This window comes from Dermacentor albipictus, chromosome 4 (genome assembly GCF_038994185.2).
Source record: "Dermacentor albipictus isolate Rhodes 1998 colony chromosome 4, USDA_Dalb.pri_finalv2, whole genome shotgun sequence".
Lineage (NCBI taxonomy): Eukaryota > Metazoa > Arthropoda > Arachnida > Ixodida > Ixodidae > Dermacentor > Dermacentor albipictus.
This window is the reverse complement of record NC_091824.1, coordinates 69,549,177-69,571,635: the sequence shown is the minus strand read 5'-3', so window position 1 is coordinate 69,571,635 and position 22,459 is coordinate 69,549,177. Positions and strand designations below refer to the sequence as shown.

At 51.0% G+C, this 22,459-nt stretch overlaps 1 protein-coding gene across 11 annotated transcripts in view; it reads left to right on the top strand.

Annotated features, from left to right (window-relative positions):
- Positions 1-22,459, top strand: part of LOC135902051 (poly(rC)-binding protein 3-like) — a 458,527-nt gene that overhangs the window by 300,275 nt on the left and 135,793 nt on the right. The window contains exon 1 of one of the 11 annotated variants that reach the window (XM_065431950.1): positions 950-1,440. The exons of the other annotated variants lie outside the window; for them this stretch is intronic. The gene's annotated coding sequence lies outside the window, so the exon portion shown is untranslated. Of the gene's footprint in view, positions 1-949; positions 1,441-22,459 lie in introns of those variants that run through there. 11 annotated transcript variants of the gene reach the window in all.

Here is a 22,459-nt window from a genome sequence, read left to right as displayed (position 1 = left end):
CGAAGTCCCAGTGATGTAACCGTTAGGCATAGACCGAATATGGGCAGTCGAATCAGTATGGTTATTCCGTAAGATATGTACAAATGAGTTCAGGAACAAATACGTTGACGTGCATTCGCGATACTGCGGCCTTACCAGAAAGATCTTATACGCACACAGTGAAACTGACAAGACGCTCTATACACGACAACCGCTCTCCAAATGTTTCATCGTCGCGCACTGGTTGGGTTAAAAAGCAGCTGTCACTGTGACCATCACGAACGCGTGGCTCGTAAGCCAGTAGTAGTAGAAAACCTTTATTGTACTGGTCGGAACCCCTGTTCTAGCAGCCGAGCCGGCCTGATAGTTATGCCGTTACGTTTCCGCCCCGTGTTCTGCACACCGGTGCCTAATGAAGGGGGCCCGACAACATTTGGTAGGGGTTGCTATTTACGTTAGTTCTTGCACGCGCTTAATGCCTCGGTGTAGCACCAACGTAGGACTGCGTGCCGTAGCTTGAAGTCTTCACCTGCAAAGCCGACGTCCCGTCTCAAACGCGTGTGGTGCCAAGTGTGCCGCTCCCATACCCACGCCGACGCCGCCGGCTACCAGTGCACAGCTTTTCGCTGTGCACGTGGCAGCTGCTGAGCCCGAGCCGGGCGGGCAAATTCGCAAATTTCTTGGCTCCTTCCGGGCGGAGCCAACGCAGAACCGCCGGCGAAGTACCGGAAGCCGCCTCCTGCGCCGAGCAGCACCAGCGGCGACGCGCAGGTGCCGCTCCTCGAGAGTCGAAAATAGTTGCGCCGCGGCGTCGGAAGAACGGGCGCAGCCAGCGCGGCCAGGGGACCCGCGGATGCGGCGGGGAAGGGTTGACTTGTGGGAGGAGGACGGTTCCGGAGATTGGTAAGGAACGGTTTCGGAGCGCCTGGCAGAGGAGGGAGACGACTTCGTCGCCGCCGCATTCACTGCCAGACACGCGGTCGGGGGATTCGCTTCTGCGGCTGCTATTTTGAACCATTGTTCTGGCCGCGGCCCTGGCGTCGCTTGAAAGAAGGCGCTGCTGGCGTCGAAGCCTAGGCGCGCGCGCGCGCAGGCAGGCAGGCTGCCGCGCTCTCCGTGTGGCTGGTTCCCTGCTCCACCCCCCTCCTTGCTCCGGCGCCTGGGCAATTAATCGAGCGCGCCGGTGCACCGGTGTTATTCGCGGATCCTCCGCTTGCCCGAGCGCGCGCGCCGGCAGCCCAACAAGGTGCGCTCATCGTGGCGATGCTGATGTTTATCGCGCGGCATCTCGTCGTCCATTAGAGACGGCGCACATATTGCGCCCGGCGAAAACCGTTCCGGTGGTGCGCGCCTAGCCCTTGTCCTGGTTGTCGTCGTCGTCCTGGGTGCGGCTTGGCACTGGCCTGCGCTCCTCCCAAGTGCGCAGTGCTGCCAGAAAGCACGTCTGCCTCCGTCTCTCAGGTGAGCAGCGTTGCGATCTCCGGGCTGCGCGTTTGCCTTGCGCGGTTCGTCGCCTCTGCTCTTCGTGTCTGTCGTCATGAGCGCGTGGCGTGCATGGCGGTGCGAGAGCGCGTTTTGCTCGTGTGTGCATGTGTGTAACTGAAGCCACATGCCCGGCGGACTCGCGTTGTCGTAACATTGCGAGAGCAAAGTGTGCGATAGACACAGTTGGTTGACCGGAGAACGTGCGCTTGTTGCGCTGACGCTTCCTGTCCCCGGTCGCCAGCGCCTCTTGCCACTTGCCTCTTCGGATTGCGCCGTTACGTCAGTTCACCCAGTGTCTCAGCTGTGCCGTGTTCCGCGCTGACGCTGTAGGCGCTTACCGCAATGAAAAGCGAATCTGTCGTTGTTGCGTTAAAAAAACGTGTGTTCTCGCGTAGCGCAGATGCCGCGCGTTAACCAATGAGTAGCGGTTAGCATGAATCAGGATTCCCAGTCTCTTAAAGTTCAATTGTTTGGATGAAATGTCTCTAGAATTATATTAACCGTACGCCCTACGGATGAGAGATCTGCTGTACTGTGATTTCTCACCAGTGATCGTCCGTGCGTTCGTGAGAACATCACCCAAAGCACGCACACGTATGAGAATCGCGAGGAAGCTATAAAGAAAACGTGTATTCCTGTGTCGCCAATGGAAGTCACCTCATTTTCCGTTGCTTCGATAAAGTGATCACCTTTCGAATACATGGTATAGGTAACACGCCATTCTTGTCGCCGTATATGCACAACCCCCTCACCGTCACCATGAAGTACCATGCTATAGTTTTATCGGGAGCATGACACAGCTGCTACGGCAGTTACATTCCTCTTCTCCCGTGCAGGCTGTTTAGCTTAGATTTAGGAACCGGCTGACTTTGCAGGAATGGCTGTCCTGCGTTTCTTTTTATTCTTTAACGCATTTCTTTTTGTACGAACGTACTTTTCTTGGGCTGCCGTGAAGCCGTCATCGTGCCGCGTCGAGAGGGAAAGAGAGAGAGAAAGAAACAAATCGGTCGCTGGTTCGAGCCACCGCGTCCGAATTCCCCGAGGCGTATTCATCACCCGGCAAAGAGAAAGGCCGCATAGCCGCCATTATTATGAAGACCGAAAGGTATTACACGGTCATTTCCGCCGGGAGCCTATAGCGCGAGGGGGGGAGCGCGCTGTCTCTTCCCGTGTATAGCGAGCAAGCAGAGGAAATGTGTCCTGCAGGATGGAGCGGCCTGGGGAACCGGCGGTCCCTGCCGCCGCACTGTGTAGCCAATGGGCGCGCGGCAACGCGTGACGCAAATCGGCTCCTCCCGACCGTGTGCCGCTTCTACCTGATGTATCGCGGGCGGGGATGGCCGCGGCAGCCGAAGACGCGAGAGAGACACGCCGCTAAGTCGTCGCCGCGTAATGGAATGGGCCGGATCCGGAGACCCTAATGAAGAGTTTATCGAGCAGCCACCGACGCCTGGCTCTCGGCCTTGTCTCGCTGGCCGCCGGTGCTCCCTCTTCGGCCGCCTGACGACCTACTCGGCGTCCGCCCTTTGTCTCCCCCCGATGTGCCGCGTGTCGCCGTGCCGGCCTTTGCGCGCTCGCTCTGCCGGCCTGGCTCTTCTGCTGTGACGAGCCCCCGCGACCGGCCCGACGTGACCCGAGTGGCTCGTCGCTTGCCGAGCACGGTGCAGAGCGAGTTCCCTAATCTGCCCGCTGCTCGCCTTGTTCGGCACGCCGTCTTGCATGCGCCCATAAGTTGCGTCGTCTGCAGGGTGTGTGAAGGGGTTCTGGGGAAGGACCCTTTGCTTCTTGTTGTTAGCGGGTCGCTTGTCTGCTATATTAGCGCACACTATTTTTATATGTAGGTATATTTGCTCTCATTTCTGTTTTTACTGTTTCGTTAAGCTTGTTGTTGAACATCCTTCTTTCTCGGTGTTTTTTCGTCCACTTCTCTCCCACCCAAAATGCGACGTTTTCCCTCTACTGGCGCCTGTGCTTAAACGCTCTTCTCGTGTTGCACTTTCCGCGTTCGCGCTTGATGAAGGGTCAACGTTTTCTTAGAACTGTCTCGCTGTGTGTGCGCGCGTGTGTGACCAAGTGAGGAACAAAGCCGCCCAAGCGCAAAATTTGCGTGGTTTACTTTCACTTGTATTTATGGCATGGCATCTGTCGACACTGAGTCCTGCATCTTTATTTACTGAACGCGCGTGCAATGAAGTGCTTAGGTAGAACCTGGCTAGTCTTCTCAATATTTCTTGGATACAAATGTTGTAATCAGGGTTTGTTACCACTCGGGGTCGTTATAGCTCAGTTTTATGTAAGCGCCCTGTTTTTATCGAAGAAAGAACTTCAGGAGGAGCTCAATGGAAAATAAAAAGAAAGGAACAAGGACACGGCCACCCAGTCAAGTATAGCGTGGCTTAATTTGTTTGTTTGTTTCGTTTTTTTTACCTTTTAAAGCAGATCTTCAAGCAGGCGTTTGTATAAGGATTAAAACGCGTTAAATTGATGTCAAGGCACACCACTATCTCGAGTGCTGTGTGATGCCTGCCGGGAACGAAATTCCAAAGTAAAATAATCCTGAGCAAAGCAGTTAAATTTTGCGCGATGGCTCAGTGCTAGCGGGGGTGCAACGCAGGGTATACACGAAACCGACTTCTCCGCACGCGAGCGCCAACTTGCGCCCGAGCATTTGTTCACATGTAAGGGAGGGCGTATATAAGGTCAAACACGTGCCTTTATGCTGATAGTAGAACATCTAATCATTAATTATGTACGCGATTGCATGCGGATGAGCGTCACGTTGACGGTCGGCGCTTGTGCGGCTCAGTCTCTTTCTTAATCCGTGTTCGCTTTTCTGCTGCCTTCTTCGAAGCGCGGATACTCACAGTTGTAAGTCGTGGAGAAGAAAAAAAAATTAGGAAAGCACATAGAGAGACATTCCATGAAAGAAACATCAAATCGCGCATGTCGTTTCTTGGGTCTTTGAGGATTTGCACCTTAGTCTCGCGTTTCCTTCTTTCTTTCTGTCTTTTTTTTTTGTGCGTGCTGCTTGCATTCGCTTGAAAACGGATCGTTCTCCCAGCAACGCAGCGTCGTCTTTGCATTATTACACGTCACTCGCTCCCCTACTCGAATGCGGAAAAAAAAAAGAAAAGAAGGGGGGGGGGCGATAAAGGGGAGAGAGACCCTCGTATGCAAGCGAAACGAACGCGAGAGCGTTATACTCGATGCTGGCTCAGGGAGGACACGACGCCTAGGGAAGACATTTCAAATTAAAGTGCGTTGTCTTTCATTTGTCGTGTTTTTTTGCGTCTCCGCGACTGCGCGATCTGTGTTTTACGATATATAATAGAGACCCGAGGTTGTATTGCTCTCAGGGAAGACACCGTACCTACTCCGGGTGGTGCACTTCACCTTTTATTTTTTTATTTATTTATTTTGTCCTCTCATTTCGAATCTCTTTCTCTCTCTTTTCAGTCTGGGACACGTCGAGCTTGTTTCGTGCGAAGGCAGTTTCCGGTGCCTTCAGTTCGTTTAGAAGGCGCAATAACAAAAACTACAATAATAATAACACATCAGAAGGAGAGTGGGTACGCATGCGCGAGGAGTATTATTACGCTGCCCGCCTGGCTCTCCGGGCATATAAGCGGCATGCTCCCGTAAAGCTCACCAACGTGCAGGGTGATTGCTTAAACCTTACACGCCTTGCATTATATATGCACTAGTCTGTCTAGTGCACGTGTTGTAATCTCCTTAAAGTTTTATTTCTGCTCGATTCTTGCGTGCGTCGTGTGAATAGGTCGCCGCCTCGCGGATATTGCTACGCTGAGTATTGGACATACAAGTATGCTGATTACTGTATACTACACTCTTGCTGCGGTGCGGCATCGATAGAGTGCAACAGAAGCCGAGGCGCCGCGCGTATCCGATACGTCACTTGTTACGGGTGCTTTTCGGGGAGTTCTGAAGACGCGAGCGACATTCTGGCGATAACACTGGCATTTTTTTTTTTACTCCGTGTCACCAACATGCGGTTCTTAAATGCATTGCAGCCGCTGCGGTGCAATTGTTTGACGATATTAACGCGACAGCGTGAAGACCGCAGTGTCGCATAAAATCCGGTGTGAGCGTCGGACGTCGTTTAGCAAACGTTATTCCGAACCACATCCACGCAGGCCGTCCGAGTGGCGCAGATACGTTACCGAACTAGTTGATCTACTCAAAGTAACACGCGACAGAAAAGTCGTAAAGTGCAACCTAAACACAACCTACAGACATGGTAGCGTCGGACTGTAAGTTGAATATACCAGGAAACATAATTCTGTTACGTGCAAACGCTAAAATCGCCCTTCTTTTTTCAGCGTTTCTATACCATTCATGGAGCGACGCGATGCGCTCACTTCCTCGCAACAACACCATCCAGGTGGCTCTCGCCTCCGCGCATCCGCGGCCCACGCAAGAGGCCGCGTTTCCACCAGAAAGCTCGCCCGCTCGCCTTCGTGCATATAGCGTTGGCCGCCGGCGTTTCCCGGCAAACATTACGCTTACGTTAGCTGCAGTTGCCGGGAAGCATGAGACGCGGTCGGGGATCTTTGAATGCTTTCGCGCTCCACTCTTAAAGGCGAAGCTCATGAGTCCTCCAAACTTCTTAATTTCGATTTCTAAGCTTCTCTTGACGCAAAATCGTCAGTGCATTTTCACACCTCCGTGCGCAGTGTCCATTGTGCCCGCTGTTGCCGATAACGTTGCGATTGCTTATCGGTGTCAAAACGGCTAATCGGCTTTCTTTGTTATGGTGCCGCTATTCGCAAGTCACCAGTTTGGGCGCTTGGCATGCCCCGTGCGCCCTGTAGTCCTTACCGAAAATGGTAGCCATCTTATTGGCCGTGGGCACAGCCCGGACTGCGCCGCACCGGAGAGTTATCACTCCTTTTGCTCTCCTTTCTCGTCCTTTCTCCAACGCTCTGTTTCAGGCTAGAACATTCTAGTTCAGGCCGACCTCTCAGCGTCTCTAATACAGTAAACGTCTCTCTCTCTCTCTCTTTGTAGTTTTGCTTTATTCATTCCCTATTGTCGGCACATTGTTGCATCTACCATTCGCTTCCAATTAGATTGTAGCGGCAGCAGCATCGGCGTCGCATGACAGCTACGCAGACGCTCGCGTCCACACGAGGCACGATCGGCTGGCACGCTCTGGCATGGGCTAGCGTCCCGAAAGGGCATTAAAAAATGGCTGTGGTTTAGCTAAGGTTAAGCCCAGGATGCGAAGCATACTAGCCTTTATTTTAACGCGACAGCGTTAAGGAGCTCGTGTAGCAGAAAAGCCGGTGTCGTCAGCGTCGGCTCAGGCGTGCGTCGCTTGCTCAGGCGCACATTTCGTTGTCGCGCCGAACGCTGCGTTGCTCGACGCTCACCGCGTCCGATGCGGGGTGCGTAGTCGCTGCGCCGTAGCCCATTGTCTTACACCCCTTGGCGGGTCGACGGGAACGCTGTCGCGTTCCACTCTTGAAGGCGAAGCTTAAGCGTCCGCTTTGCAGCTGTTATGACGTCATATGGTAGCTACACGGCCGCGCGCGGCGCAGCAAAGAAGAGCGTGGTTGTGCGGCTAGTATGCTTCGCATAAAAAAGAATACTACGCTAAGAGATCGGGTGTCGGTTTTCCCTCTCCCGCGAGAGCGCGAGGCTTTACCGGTCTACATGGTCGCTCGTCGCCACTAGATAATAAGCTGCTAAACTGTTGCCACTTGAGCTAGTAAACGCGTGCACCCCTCAGCCACATGCGAAGACGCACTCGAGAAGCCTGTGAGGATTTCTGATGCATAATAATATAGAAAAGCGAAGTTCGCATCGTTGCCTGAGCGATGCGCGGCAAAGCGCGGCGTGGCATCGATGCCCAAGACCACGACATAAACGCGCTCGTGTAGTGGCTGAAAAACTAGTTGTGGTTAGTACAACTGCAGAGAGCTGTAAAAAACGGATACGTTTGTTCTGTCGCCAAACGCGTGCGGCTACGCGTGAGAAGACGGCATCAGAGAAAAACTTTTATTGTTGCAAGTGTAGTGCGAGTGAACGTCGTTCGCGGCCACGTCTGATCGAGCTATGGGAGCACAGGAGCAAGCGGTCGCTGTTTACATCACTAAAAAAAACTGGCTGTGGCTTAGCTAAGGTTAAGCCCAGGATGCGAAGCATACTAGCCTTTATTTTAACGCGACAGCGTTAAGGAGCTCGTGTCGCAGAAAAGCCGGTGTCGTCGGCGTCGGCTCAGGCGTGCGGCGCTTGCTCAGGCGCACATTTCGTTGTTGCGCCGAACGCTGCGTTGCTCGACGCTCACCGCGTCCGATGCGGGGCGCGTAGTCGCTGCGCCGTAGCAAAGCCACCTAGAAACAGTCTCTGTAGCACGCCGCAACCTTCGCTTCTCATTCCAACGAGCAGCTCTGTCTCCAGGAGGCATCTCACCTCCTGAGTGTCTAGCAGAGGCAAGCGCAGCTGCAAGCGACGCCGCGAGCGACGGCGCGAGTTGGAGCCCCGTTTTTCCTCTGTCGTGACGTCACGGTGTCACGTGGTATTGAAGGCGACACCGCCGCGCCTGAGGAGCTGGGTTGAGCTCTCGTAATATGCTTCGCATAAAACCGCGTTTCCCCTCTCGGGCATCTTCCCTGGTCCAACGCGCGCACGCATATATATATATATATATATATATATATTGACGTTTGTTTAACGCATATTAATAATGGCACCTTGTACGGTCGTACTTCATAACTTCAGTAGAGAGGAATTTTTGGGGAAGCTTTTAGTTCCATTTCCTTTTTTTTTTCTTTTTGCCACCCTGAAAATAATGGCGCTCAAATTGGGAAAAAAATTACTTTGTCATGCAATGTACCCTCAATTAAAGTTTTTGGAGCAACGCTATTCTGCCCGCTTAATAAAGAGAGACCGTGCTTCCATATATCTTTCTGCGTCTTGCGCCATCTTGTTTTCCCGATGTAAGTACAGAAAGAGCTTTCCCATTCTCTTCATATTTATTTCGGGAAAACGATTACTTTGAGGCATTAACATTCAGGCGTTCTTCGTAAAGGAAAACGTTCCCCACATAGTTGCAGTGCGAACCTAAATGTATCACGGGAACTTCGGGTGCTTTTACCTTCGACTCAGCAAAGTACGCGCGTGTAAAAATACTGTTTCTCTTTCGAATATGTCGATGAGTTTTGTCGCTCGATCTTTGTGGCTTCAGTTACCTTCTGCATATGCGCTCGTTCGGCCGAAGCAAAGCAGGAGCGTGTCCGGGACTGTGGTCGGGACTATGGCATTTTCTTCGTATACTTCGCCTCCTTACAGATTACAAAGACCGTCGGAGGAAATATCCGTAAAAGAAAGAAAACAAAGAAAAGATTTGGAACACTGTGATTATACCGGGCGTAATTCGCCGTCCCATACCTCCTTCGACCTGCACTTTTTTTTTTCCTTCTAATTCTCTCCTCTCAAGGCCTCGCTGAGCTCTCCGAAGGAAGACGAGGTATAGAGGGCCTCGCTTGGTCTCGCAAACATTCCTGGGCTCTGCCATAACTTTCTCCGTTATTTTTCTTTCCAACTTGATTTCTGCACGCTTCGCCCCCGCTCCAAGTCCCCGCCACCCCCCCTCCACCCCACCTAGGTTTTTAATTTTCTCATTTTTTTATTCGTCTTTGCAGATATTCTTCCCGCCCCAATTGCTCGAGTTTCTCTCGCATATGCAAATGAACTTCGGTCTCGGCTCATTACGGCGCTTAGGAGGCTGTCTGCATAATCGCGGGGCGCCCTGCCTCGAGCTGTGCGTGTATTTCTCATTCCCGGAATATCCAATGATGCGAGTCTCTAGCCGCGGGCGCTTCATCTCGAAATACGTGTTTAAAACAAGATATTTTTCTCTTTTCGCGTCGCCTGTGTCGGAGTCCCCCGGCCGCCCACCACGCCGTTTATAATATCACGCGCCACCGAATCCAGTTAGGTTAAGGGTACACGTTTCACAGTATGCGGGCTGCATAGAATAGGAGCAAGACAGGCGGGAAGTGCGAGCTTTACCGGTGGCAGGACGAGGCGCTCGAACGTGCACTGTACACCGTTGATTGATTCACGTAGGGTCACAGCTTTTGTTGCTGAACGAAGGGGGTTTAAAAACTCTTTCGGGTAACTGCGGTTATCGATTTCGTTTACGTTGACGGCCTGGCGTTTTCTGGTCTTCTTGACGGCTTCAAGTTCTCTGAGTTTAGCGCGCCACCAGTTTCTTCCCGGGCTGCGGAGTTTAACGCCGAGGTGGTCGTCGATATATTGTCGCCGACCGTCGTGCTTATGGTTCCCGTCGACTTCGCATAAACCTAAGAGGGACCGGAAGACAGATGCTAGCCTGTCTTCCTATCTCCCTTATCTGTGAAGGGCGTAATGATGTAGCTTACGCCAACAACCCTCTCTTTGGAATCCTCAAAAGTCTTTCGTAATTCGTCCATGTAAGCGTCGACAGTGAAAATTGCTTGCCATGTTTTGAAGAAAAAACTCAAAACATTTTCTTTCTTCTTATAATGAGCGTAGCATTTCGCAGTCAGCTGAAGTTTAATTTCTTGAGCGCGGCTCTTCTGCGCCCGTTCCTTCATTTAGCGTCGATCGGCGTCGGCCCTCGGCGTAGCCGAGCGAACGAGCGCAGCGAAGGATGAAAGAGCGAACGCGGAGCGCAGTAGGGGATTAAAGATGGCGGTAGCGGAGATAGCGCGTGGACGATAAGCTTAGTGCCGCGCAAAACAGGCTCTACGTCGACGACCGCTACGAGATGGCGCCAGAGTAGCGCGCCATCGTCTGCTCACCGATCGCATGTGGCAAGCGCATCCACGGACGCCATGTATGGAAACAAAGCGCTGCATCAGCGGAGGTCTGTCTGCGGCGCCAGCTGTAAATCGCGCCCACGCGTCACCCTCTCGCGATCTCCCGACTAGGGAGGAAGTCGCGCCACACTTCGCTCGGTTTGTGGTGCGCCGCCTGAGACAGATTGTACGCGCCAGCCGATCTATCGCGAAATGAAAACACGTATAGGGCTGCGCTCAAATTTCGTTTTAAGGAGTATCGTCATCGTCGGTGAATTTTTCTTCTTTTCATTCATGTGCACGTTTCCACTGCAGGCTTGTTCCTCGTGCTTTATGCTTTACTTCGCGTATTTCGTCCAAGTTTTACTTCACTAAAATAAATAGATTACTAAAAGGTAATCCCTATGGGGCGTCCGTTGCAGTGCCTAAATAATCATGAAGCTCCTAGCTAGCTGATGTGCACGCCTTGCAAAAAGGAAATTTGAACGCAGACCTCGCTGTCGTGTGGACAGCTGCGCACGAACTGTCAGCGCAACGGTAAATCCGTGACTTTCCTCCTTTAAAGCCTTTTGTCCCCCCGAACCGTATACGCGGAAAGACAGGACTCACTCTTCCGAGTGCTTGCATGCTGTGCGTGCACTCTAGCGGGGAACTCGATGTCTTCCCCCCCCCCCCTTCGCCTTTCTTCCTCGCTTACTTCTCCTCGTCTTTGGGTCGGCACTTTCGGCTTCCCGAAGCATTCTCCGCTCCCCCGCGCCGTCCTTCGCAAGACTCTGAATTCACGAGACGCGATGCAAGTCTATGCGAGGCAGCCTATAAATAAAGAGGAGCGGTGGCCGAAATAAATGCCCGCCGATCGCTGGGTTCGGTCGTCGTCTGTTCCCTGCCGCCGCCGGTCCCGTCTGCATGCCATGCCATGTAAAGTACCGTCTCGGGTTGCTGCAGTCTTCCAATGTCCCGTTTCGCTCACTCTTTCTCGGTGCCGCTCTCGATTTTAAACTCCGTATTGGCGTCGCGCCGTTTATTTACTTCGAGCGTCACTATTACCTTTCTTCGCGGGCTGCTGGTCCCCCCCCCTCCCCCCCCCTTTTTTTTTTTCATCGTTTCCTGATGCCCGCACTCCGGCGAGCCTGCAACCTGACGAATTTCGGGAAACGTATACGACCCTGCGCTTGACGTATGGGCATCGGATAAACTTCGATCATGGTGAATGGAGAGAGAGAGAGAGAGAGAGAGAGAGAGAGAGAGAGAGAGTGAAAGAAACGGTATAATACGGAAGCAATGACGCGCCAAGTGAGAAAGAAAAGAGTCATGTAAAAAAAAAGTTGGAGTTGGGGGAGGGGGGAAGCAGGATGGAAGAGAATTAGGGTGAATGGCGGGGGCAACTTTTGTTGTGTGCGTCCCGCGGCACTGCTCAACAACAGAGAGGATTCTGGGAAACAAAGAGATTCCCGAAGAGGCCGAGAAAAGTGAAATAGGATGGACCGCTACGCCGAGCTACAGATGCGAGCGTAGAACGAAAAGAAAACAAGAGAATACAAAAAAAGAGAGAGAGAGAAGGCGTTGACGAACAAAGTAGCAAGCAGCCCGCGGCGGTGGATCCAGCGGCTTGACAGCTTTTTGAGGCACGAGAGACAGTCTCATCCTCTTTGTCGACTCGCGGGCGGCGCCGGATCTCGAATGCTCGGACGGGAGCTGCGCGCAGCAGGCTTCCGCAGACTGCTCCTTCTATCGTCTTTGCTCCCTTTGTTTCACGGCGTTTCTTTCCCGTCTTTTTATTTTTTTATTTTTGTCACTCGTCTCTACGCGGAGCTGTGAGCCTGCAGGAGCAAGAGATGCGTGGTAGATTCTCGAAGTCGAGATAACAAGTAATGAACTGTAGAGGGAGCTCTACGTCCGCGGAAAAATAAATGCGAAGTAAAAAAAGAAAACAGACCGGGAGATTGCCGGAGAAATGACACGTCTGCGCTGTGTAAGTGCGAGATGGCATGATAGCTCCGGTGGCCTGAACTATAATCGCGGGGAAGCTGGGTGACGTTCTCTGGACACCGCTGCCCAGGCTTGGTTGTTCGTTTATTATTACTTCTTCTTTTTTTTCTCGTTTGCTCTTTTTTCCGACGGCCGTCTTCAGAAAGGCGCGGTATGCGCCTGTAAGTTTTCCTCGCCCGCAGTTGATGTGGCGGTATGTGAGGAGAAATGTAGGGATGATGCGCGCCGCGTAATTATGTCTGCTGCGGGAGCATGCCTTGCGGAAAAGAGCTGCGAAGAAACATTTCGCGACTAGCCACAGAAAAGATGGCGGTGTTGGGGCGTAGACAACGACAATTCAACATGCTGGCAGCAACTGAACTCTTAACTGTGTGCGTCTGTGCGAATTCGCCTTGGAATGGCCGAGCAACTATAGTACGCTGTTTTATTGACGTAACATACGGGTATTTCTTGCTACTGAGTGTGTTCTTCGAGAGAAATTTGTTCTGCTTCGTTGAAGAATGTTGGAAAAACTGAATATACGCTTTCTCTTTCTCTCTCCAAACATTTATTGTTCCACGGCGCATTTTATTCTTAAGGGAAAAAAAGAAGATAACTTGCGAGCAGTAATGTTTTCTTCGCTTATAGGTTAATACATAAAATTTGCCTTTAGACCTTATTTTTTTAATTTCTTCCAAAATATTTTTTTTAGACTTCATTTTACGCTCGAGCAACAATATCTTATACATACCACCCACTTCTTGACTATTGAGCACTCTGTTGGTTTAGTACTTCATGGGTTTTCGTCCTCTAGACATTTAAATCGTCGCGTTTGCTGTTCACGGAAAACAAAGCGCTAAGTCTTCTTGTTTTTCGTGGAGAGCCTCCTGAACTCCCAAGGACGGGCCTGCTCGCTACGGTGAATGTCGTGTGCAGAAAAAGAAGGTCCTCATTACCTCAACCGCGCTTCGGTTGCCGTATCTTTTGACAGCCTCGCGATCATTTGACTTCGGCTGCGTATCGGCTCGTCCCGTTGCCGTAGTCGTAAGCCGACATAATTCCGAGAGCGTAGGTTCCGCCTCCCGCACTTCCAGGACGTCACGAGTAAAAGCGAAAGTACCTTGCGCGCATGAAAGTACGAAAGGAAGGCAAAGATTTAAAAAAAAAAAGAAAAGCGCCTTGCAAGCTGCGCATCGACTCGCAGGTATGGAAGAAGAAATGAAAGAGAAAAAAAAAAGGCTGTAATAATACTAACTGCGCGAGCGCGCGAGGTCTGGTCTGCTTCAGAGTGTTGCAGCGAAGCGTGCGGTGGGCGGCGGCGGCATCCGTAGCGCACTGCGGCCGAGCCGATGCGTGGCAGGTGTCTCGATAAGCGCTTGCACAGGCCTGGCTGCGTGCCGAATGCGAAACGGCGGCTGGACCAGCCGCTATTCTACCTTATTGCGCGCACATGTACGGGGCGAGCCTCCACACACGTAACAAGGGGCCTTCTGTGGCGCAATGGTACGCCGGCCGCTGAGCTGCCTAGTCGCGTCAGGGCACGGCAGAGTACACCTTCGGGCGCGTGAAATGAACGCCAGAAGCAAGAGAGGAGGAATGTACAGAATGGGAGAAGGAGGGAGCCTCTCCCCTCTTCTCCGCCTTAAGCGCTCGCAGTAATGGCAGAGTGTTTCCAATGCCCGAAACGCGCCGGGCTGAGCTGTAGCGCTGCCTTTCTGTTACGAAAACAGTGCAGTGCTGTGGGAGCCGCGTTCGCTGTTAACGATACAGCTTATAGGGAACCCAAGCTCAAGTTTGGGCGCGCGACGACAGCGCGCACTGCTGCCCCAGCGAGCGAGCAGTGCAAAACTGGGGATAGACGGCGCCCGCGCCGCCAGGCGTAACCAGTTTGCAGGCGGCCACTGCACGTGCGCGCCCGCGCTATTCAGTCGAGCCGGGACACTGGCGCGTCGCGCCGCCAGCTGGGAACGTTGTCAAATGGCTTTTTGCGCGAAGTTGACTTTCCACAATGGCAAAAGCGGCCCCACCGAAGCGAAAGCGCGGTCCGAAGTACTGCTGTGTCGTGGGCCGCTGTGTCGTAACGAGCCCCTAATTCTCGTACCTTCAGTACTGGCACAGTTACTTCACTGAAGCAGTGCATTCTACAGCATGAATGTTTTTCTAATTCATTTGGGAAAAGGTCCGAGACATCTTGTTCCAGGCGTCTCTTTGGCTTTCCGCTTGGCTTGCCTCATTTCTGTGGCTCGCTGATGCATGAATTTACTTCTTTATTGTTGAGGTAAATGCACACCGCAGCTGCGTGCTTGCACTGAGCCGTAATGCCAGCTTTGCAGGTGCATCTCCTTCTCGAAAGCAAGAATCCCTCTTTTCATGGCACGACCACTGCAGCTATGAAAGAATGAAAATAAGGGTGAGACAGTGAAGCCATTTGCCGCTACTTTTCAAATGCAGCTGCCTTGCAAACTTGCCTCTACAAATATTCAGCAACATGGCGTGGTGGGCATTTCCAAAACTAACTCCAAGTTTGCACCGTTGCCCTATAAAGCGAAAATAAAGTCAACATGATATGCTTGCGTTTACTAATATAAACATTCAGCACATTGTTTCGAGTGTGCGTTCACTAGCGCGCTAATTACGCGAGCGCATCACGCGCACGACACCATATCGCGCCTTTAATTATGCATCACTCACACTGAACCGCGTTCGCGCTGCAAGTTTTACGCGCCTGTAAAGCCGATACTTTCACAAAACTCGAGTGCAGGCATGACGCGACCGGCGAAATCAACGAGGTGAGCAGTTCAACTAGCTTCGCAGAGCTTAAATTTCAGCTGCCTCACCACCAAGTCAGCGGGTGATCCTCCAACGGGCGAAGCACAAGTGTTGTATCTTCCCAGGCTTTTCAGTGGGATGCCATGGCCGTACAATTATTTTTTTTAGCACGCCGCAAACGTTCGACCCCGACAGTAGACGACAACAACTGTAAGGCTGCCATATCAAAACAACTAAAGCATACGCTTCATATTCGACAACGAAAAACATCGAGAGTGCGCGGCTTCATTTCGCAGTGTGTATAGACAATCAGTATTTTTAACATATGACAGAATGACCCTCCCCTCGAGGTGCACGTCGTACACGATGTTGTCGCTCACTTGGGAAATACATTTTGCATTGAGCTGTGCCTCGTTGCCGTTGATTGTCTGCTCCACAGAGTTCACCTGACTGACGAGCTTTTCTCCTTTTAACAAGTTGACTTTCCTAAAATAGCTGGCCGATCTTTTTGAAGCCGCACTGAAGGCGATACATTGTGACGCGCCGCACGTGCAAAACGAGGAGAGGGCCCTGCACGTGCACAAAAAGCGAGCGGCTGCAGCGCGGCGCAGCAGAAATGCGCAGTGGATATTCCCAGTTTCGACTTTTTCTGCCACAGATGGCGCTACCCGTCAGGAGCAGTGGCGCCGCTCGCGGTGCTTGGGTAGCCTATACGAGATAAAGATGCTTCACTTGTCGGCCCCTATGCTGGGGCCAATAGCAAGAGCCTCAGAGTTACAATAAGCGAAGCGCGCCCTTCTTATTACCTCCGTCTTTTGCATTTGGGCAAATAGTGAACCGAGCAGCTTCCATTTTGTCGCATTTTGTCCCGTCTTTCGAAGTCCGTCTATGAGAAATTGTCTATAAGAAAACTAATCGGTAGCCTTTAGAATTTGGCTAAGTGTTGACAGGTGTACGCCGGCAGCTGCAAAGTTTGCAGACATCCTGTTGGTGATGTGTAAATGGGAATTTTAGTGAGTACACTTCGCGTGTCACGTTTTGTCTGAAGCTCTCTCTCTCTTTCAACTACGGAGTTATTCTTTGGCAGCCTTACACTAAGCCAATTTCTAAAATAAAGGCTTCCATGGGAGCCCGCTAGCTGGCTGCCGCAGGCTCCGACGTACACTACCGCTGCACGCTTTTCGGGGTGGCGTAGTGTATCTAGCGGGTCTTTGATAGCGTATAGTCCGGCGAGCGTGCGGTTGCTTGCCTTGCCCGCGCTCTTCGGCTAAGCAGATGGTATGGCTTGTTTCCCCGGGCTTCGCCTTTCTTTCGTTTCCTTTTTTTTTCTGTTCCCTTCTATTTCCCTTGCTTCGTGTCTTGCGGTGCGGCTGCCGTGGTTGCGCAGCGGATTCTCATTGACGATAACGCAAGCCGGCGGCCCATGCCAGGTGCTCGCCGTCTTCTCCGGCCTCGCTGTGGCCTCCGCGCTCCAAGAATGTGTGTGCGTGCTGCGCTTGTGGGCGGTCTAGGTACAGAAACTGTGCTCTGGTCCGCGATGTTTCCTTCTCTTTGGTTCTTTTATTTATTTATTGTGGACGCGCCGCATATTTCGTACGACTGCAGTTTCCAGCGGCCCCGAAGAGCACGCACGTTAGCTGCGTGCGCTTTAATAGTACCCCCCCCCCCTCCCCGTATGCCTGCTCCTTCCGGTGCTTTCGTTTCTCGCCTGTTTTTTTTTTTCTCTTCTGCACTGTGCCTGTTTCGCAACTCGGCTGAAATTGATATCTGCGAGCTTCACTCCTCCCTCTGGAAGTTCCTCGATAATGCAACAGCTGCATAAAAAAAGTCGCTTACTCCATGAACTTTCATCAGTTCATGGTGAAACACGTGTGTGCAACTGTCCGTGTTCGAGGACTTTAGCACAGGTTTCGAAATCCTTCCTTTTCATGAACGAGAGCGCGATTTTGTTCGATGCGCGTCGAAGAACGCAGCTCGATGTACGCATTCCGTTCAACGAGAGTACTTGTTGATTTCCCAAAAATGCAAAACTGGAGGTGGAAAGAAAGAAGCCGTGTTCACGATGCAGTGATGAACACTTGCTTGAGTAATTATCCAGGGCTTGCGAGCCTCTTGCGATTTTTCGTTGCTCTTTTATTTTTTTCGGCACGAAAAAAAAAAATTCTTCAGCTCGTGTTCTGTACGGTGTGTCACTTAAGCAGGGGCGTCTTGTCTGAGCTGGTACTGTCAACGGAAAGTGTGTCGATTTCAGCGTTGCTGTTGTAATAACCTTGTTACGGCCGCTTATTGCTATCACTTACTTTTATCGATACTTACATTTTTGTTTTCTATCGTCACCGCTTGCTCAGTTTCTTTTTTTTTTTTTCCTCCGTTTCCCGCCTGTTGCGTCTTTAGTTGGAGGCATTCACGAAGCCATTGGGCACTTGGCAAGCACTAACAAGAGTCAGCCCTCCGGCGCCGTCTCACGACAGAGTAGCGAGGTTGTTTTCTTGTTTTCCTTCTGATTTTAGGTTTAACTCTTCGTGAACACGCATATATAAAAAAGATAGACTGCCTTGACTCTAACTGCGCGCTGTGTTCGCGTTGCGAGGGAGATAAAAACAAGAAAACGTCCAAGTTGACGTTTTCCAGAACGCAACCGAGCAGCAACAACCGAGCGGCAACAACGGAGCAGCAACAGGCTTCCCTGCATGCGCGTTGCAGGCAAGCGTTGGACAAATTGAGACAAGGAAAGCAAACCCGAATAAAGTCAAAGAAACAACGCGAGAACGAGAGAGAGAGAGAGAGAGAGAGAACTGAAAAAATGAAAGAGAGAACAAAACATCGCGTCGAAGGCACGCCGGTGGCAGCTGCCGCGTATAGCGGGGGCTGCGCTGCTGGGTTCAACAGCAGAGGGCAGGAATTCGTTGTTGCCTGCCTGGCTGCCTGGCCGGCTACTCGAGGTCGCTTGCGTGGGACGCCGCGCGAGATTGGTTTCCGGAAATGCAAACGCGCAGATGAAGAGCAGAATTTGAGCACGAAGAGATAGGAAGGACGAGCATTAAAAAAATAATTGGTAAAAAATGTCAGAACGAGGGGGAGGTGGGGTGGGGGGAGGCACAGCGGCCTCGCAGGTTCGTACGGCGCACGCTTCATTTTGGTTCACCGTCGTCAAGAGGCACTCGCTCGCGCCGCGGTCCTTGAGGCGCTTGTGTCTCTACTAGTTTCGACTCTTTTTTTTCTCGATAGCTGTCCTGTTCTTTTTCTCTTCTTGATTTCGGCGCCCGTTTTTGTCTACGAAAGAGCGTAGCTGACTCTCTCGTATTCTTAAAGATGCTTACTTGTTCACCGTCGCTATCGAAACATGGTAAAAAAAAAATACGTAAAATGGCGCAGACTTCTGTCCCAACAAAATGGCGTTTATTGCGGTCGCGAAGGAGTGCAGCCGCTAATTAGCGTTCCGCCATGGGCCCCGGGGTGCTTCTCGTGGTTTTGAGTGTGCTGGGACGCCGATGTGTATCTTTGGCGTCTCACGTTCCCAGTGAAAAGAGGTCGTTCGTTTTACGCTGCAGGCAAAGCTAGACGTACTTTTATCGTTTGCCAGATACCGTGACGGGTTGCGTCGATCAAGAGTGTCTTCTAAATACCGGGAAACCGCGTTTTCCTGGGATTTTCAGGTGTGTGCCTCTAGGCTTCCGTCGTAACGTCGTAGTGCCGGCGGTGCTCTTGCGTCAGTTAAGTAGAAGACAACGTCGAAGGGAACGAAACTAGTAAACTTTTTATGCAAGAACATTGCTGCAAATAAATAAACTGAGGAGGGGACTTCCTTCTCGAGCGCCGCAAAAGTACGAAACAGAATGTGGCTTTGTTGTTTAACAAGTAAGCATGCGGTGGTGCATTCTTTACAGGGTGCACTCGACATTTTATTTTTCGTCGACGTCTACAACGCTGTTTCGGTTTTGTTTGCGACTCTTGCTCTGGAAAAAATTATATGAACTAAGGTAATTGACACTTAGTCTTATGTTCAGTTTTTATGTAGTTCGATTCTCTATCCCTAATTTTTCTAACGCAGGGCAAAGTTCTTTACATGCTTTATCAAGGAGCTTGATCATGCTGGTCGTCTTAGGGATGCTTACTGCCTGGCCTGCATAGTCGTTGTTCCTCTATTTGAACAGTTGTCCGTTACCACTACCGCTACTGGTTATCAATGAACTATACTTTTTTGATCGACATTCTGTTGTCAAGCGTTGGATTATTTAAAATTTCATACCATTGCTAAACGAGCGCATTAACTGTAGTTCGGCAGAATTTAGAACGCTCAGGAACAAGAGAAATGAAACCACACTTCTGTATCTACTTATCATGGTGAACAGAAAAGCTAAGGCTCTCTTTTCCGCATGTATAACTTTGTGCCCGTGTAATAGCAGATTGTTCACTAAATCGCACTTTTTAACAACTCGAACATTTGTTCCTTCTTTTTGGCCAGGGGGGACGGGGGGGGGGTGCACTGGCCGGGTGCTTCACTTGGGACATTTGTGTGTCCAGTGTTCCATTATCGTTACCCTGCTGACTCTTGCGTTGCGCAGGCACATATTAATTGGCTAAATTACAAAACTTCTCTTTCAACGCTGTCTGGAAAGGCTCGGACAGATTAAACGCTTCAGCTAATGTCGGCTGGAGCCCTAATGCCGACAAGGACATAGCGTTGCGCGTTACTTTGTTTTTCTGGATTGCACTTTTCATTCGTTTCATTGACTACACCAGTGCGACGCGTTTGCGTAGGACAAGTTGTTCAGGAAGGTGGACGTTAGAAAAAAAAAAGAAAGTGGCGTTGAACAATTAACGTGTCCCCGTCCTCGGCAACCAAAAGAACAAAAAGAGAAAGAGAAAGAGATAGAAAGAAGCTCACTTCAATGCAGAAGCGAAGTAGCATGTTCTCCTTGCATAAAACAAAGGAACCGCGCGCAGAGATAAAGAGTGCCAAGCATAAAGTCAAACCGAAGCAGACAGTGGCACACACTGCGAGAGGGGCAAACCTAATCAGGGACCCTTGTCCCGAACTAGTCACAAATTAGCGCGTCGCCTTGTCGCGTAATGAGTAAAAATGAAGAGAACAAAACTTGCGCGGCGGCGGGAAAAATAGTACGAGATGGAAAGAAAAATAAACACCTGGTAAAGAGAGAAGGGAGAGGAGAACGCCGGAATGGCGGCGGTGGCGAACAAACTCCGGCACGATCTAGTTTCTCCAGCATGGCAAAGGGCACGGTGTACAATGAAATAGTGCGGCGGACCGGGTTGAGGGAGTGGCATCGGGACGAGGAGAAGGGAGGGCTAGTTAAGCTTGTACCCTATGTCTCGAGATAATACGAGGCACCGTTGTGAAAGCCAGAGCCCGTGCGAGCCGTGCAGGTACCGGTACATGCGAAGCTCGGGGCATTTCGTGAAAGCTCGCTAGCTTATCGTTAGTCTAATATGATTGGCTAACTGCAAAGGCAGTGACCGATCGCGAGCTGCTCCTTATCTGTCTATTAGTTACTGCGTTGCGTTCGCTGATTGGCTCCTCCCGTCCCTGCAACTCCCGCTGCATTGTATGGTTTAAGTTTGAGCCGTTGTAGACGACGTCAGGGAGGGGAAGGTAAGGAAAGGGTGCGCGATACGATAAAGAGCAAGAGCGGTGAATAAAAGAAGTAGTGGCTGGAGTTCGGATGAGAAGAAAATTAGGAAGAGGAAGGGGGTTGTCGAGAAAGAGCAACCAGGAGGCGGCGAGTGACTAGAATGGAGATACGTGTTATAGGGCGTTGGGGGATGGAGAAGAGAGAGAGGATTCTTTTCGTCCGCTTGACTTCCTAATTATTATTGATGCCGACATCGCTACCTCTTTCTTTAATCGCTTTCTCTCTGGACTTTACCCCTCGCACATGCACGCGCATGCGCTAGGTTTGGCAGATTCATTTATTGATTCTCGCCCGCGCCCTCTCGCGTGTTTCTTTTGGGGCGGAAAACTGGCTCGGTGGTATTATGCCGTCTTCCAACACTCCCTCTTCTCCCCCCCACCCCCCTCTTCCCGCCAGTTATTCGTGTTTCCTACACTTGATGCTATGCTATAGCCTGTCTCTTCTTTATTTGCTTTCGCCGTAATCATTTATTCTTATCTTGTTTTGTTTCTTTTTCCTTATCTGTTTGTATCCCGCGCACGGAGAAATCTCGTCCTTGTCGTCGCCCCGTGTTTACCCAGCCCTGTGTCCGCCGCCTGCCTCGTCTGCGTTATCCTTTCTTCTCATTAGCTTGCTTCCCTTGTTCTCTCTCTCCCTCTTATTCTTTCGTTTTTTTTTTCTCGCCTCTGCCGCCCGCTTGCAGTCAGTGGCACCGCGCGAGTTGTTCCTAATTAACGGAAACTTCGGAATCTAATTTCAAATTTCTGACTCTGGGCCTCTCCGAGAACGATGGGGGCTAACGCTCCGAGACTGCTGTTCCCTCTCCGTGCTTTGTTGCCCGCCGATCGGGCTGTTTCTGTTTGCGATTGGGCGACTCTTCGAATGTGCTGTCGCGTTGCCCCGACTGCGCATTTGATCTGTGTGGCGTTGTTTCGACTTTGTGGCAGCCGCCGCTTCGTTAAAATGACGCTTGCGGCAATGGAACGCGCCCGAATCTTCAGTCTGTTCGTATGCTTGCTTGCTTGCTTGCTTGTTCGCCTCCCTGCTTGCCTGCCTTCTTGCTATTTGTCTGCTCATCTTGCACAGATGTTTACTGCCTCACTGAGGGGTGGCGCTGCCAGGCTAGCACTCCTTATATTATGAATGTTTCTGTCAGAACCGGATATTTTGCTGGATCGAAGACCGGGCTAATGGTTGGCACTATTGTGTTGCTAATCTCGCGCGCTCTTTTCGCTGCCCGCTTTTTGGTTACTTCTTTCCGCACCCAAATATCCGTACCCGAGTTCCGCACCTATCACAAGCGCCTTGGCACCCATCTCTAGTTCTATTAATGATGTTTGCCGATAGTATCGACGTTGTGTTTTATTATGGCTGTGCAATTTGCGTAGCGCTCGCGTTTTTTCAGTCGTTGCGAGGCGGACATTCGTATGACATTCGTATGAATTAACTTGATGAGCCAGTTTCACTCATGTGTTTAGCTCAAGGCGGTTGCGCTCGCACCGATAATAATAATAATAATAATAATAATAATAATAATAATAATAATAATAATAATAATAATAATAATAATAATAATCTTTTCTTGCGAAACTGCTGATTGGTGCAATTGTGAAATTGTGGTGTGCGCGCCATTAATCTCCTCTCTACTCCTATATTGCTCATGTTCCGAGTGAAGTTCCCTAAATATTGTTTCGAGATTGGCGCGCTTACTAGAATGTAACCACAACCTTTTCTTCTCTTTCGCGCCTCCACGGCCAAAGCGAATGCAGTGTCTCAGATTCGGAGTGTATCATATATATATTGAAGTGTTTGGGCTGC